Source organism: Micropterus dolomieu, linkage group LG12, assembly GCF_021292245.1.
Source record: "Micropterus dolomieu isolate WLL.071019.BEF.003 ecotype Adirondacks linkage group LG12, ASM2129224v1, whole genome shotgun sequence".
In the NCBI taxonomy this organism is placed as follows: domain Eukaryota; kingdom Metazoa; phylum Chordata; class Actinopteri; order Centrarchiformes; family Centrarchidae; genus Micropterus; species Micropterus dolomieu.
The window spans coordinates 24,376,523-24,377,567 of record NC_060161.1 but is presented as its reverse complement, the minus strand read 5'-3'; the positions used below and the strand labels follow the sequence as shown (position 1 = coordinate 24,377,567).

Genomic DNA, 1,045 nt, shown 5'->3' with positions numbered 1-1,045 from the left:
AGCGGGTTGGCCGTTCAATCCCTGGCTCCCCCTAGTTGCGTGTCGAAGTGTCCTTGGGCAAGATACTGAACCCCGAATTGCCCCTGGCGGCTATTCCGCCAGTGTATGAGTGAGTGTGAATGTTAGTTTCTGTTTGAGCACTTAGTGTATGAATGTGTGTGACTGGTGAATGCATGTAGTGTAAAAGCGCTTTGAGTGGTCAGAAAGTACGGAGCATTTACATATTGTATCAGTGATTATATTGGAGGATAATAACAACTCTTAATAGCACGACTCCTTGTGTTTAACTTTAACAATCCTACAATTGGAATACCTACTGCTGGAATGTCCAACAGTAACTCATGATATTTCTCTGCATCATAAAGGTGCGAATGTGATTCTGGATTCAGATTAAGAAATCCAATACCATGACAAGTACTATCATATAGAGTGAACAACGGCACAGCAAGAAATTTCACTGATGTTATCTAAGTTGTGGGTTAGCAAATTGTCGCTACGTGCTGCTGCAAAGCTAACATGAGAGGACGAGACGGTTCCAGAGGAACACAGAAGCTCCAGACTGCGATACTCACAACTTACCTGCAGCTATAGCTAACCTCACAACAGCATGTCTTGGTGAGACTAGAAAGTAAGCTGCATATCCGTGGGCAAGTCATTAAACGTTCCCTAATACACATGGCTAAAAAGAGAGACGTTTTTCTATCGTCGTACAGTATATCGTCATATCGGACAGCCCTAATAGTAAGTATAGAGATAAGTTGAAAAATCTGTGGATTGTTCAAACACCATCACATCACCTGCTCTCCTCCCAGGTGGATGCTCTGGTATCGCCCATGGTTGGCCATGATCCTCTCACTACCCGTGTTGGAAACACTTTGTTTGAAATAGTTGGATCTCAGCTGACAGCAATGTTTAGAAAGGAAGCAGAAGAAGAAATGACGCCTGGTGACACAGTCCTGGTAGAGGGTTTGCCTGGACTTCCATCTAATGCAGTGTTCTTCCCCAGCCTTGTTCCCTGGGATGATGACGACGATGGGGCTGCAGT

The 1,045-nt window shown here is 44.5% G+C and overlaps 1 protein-coding gene across 1 annotated transcript in view; it reads left to right on the top strand.

The window, feature by feature from the left end:
* LOC123979856 (protein mono-ADP-ribosyltransferase PARP14-like) overlaps positions 1 to 1,045 on the top strand; it is a 6,604-nt gene that overhangs the window by 2,892 nt on the left and 2,667 nt on the right. The window lies entirely within an intron of this gene.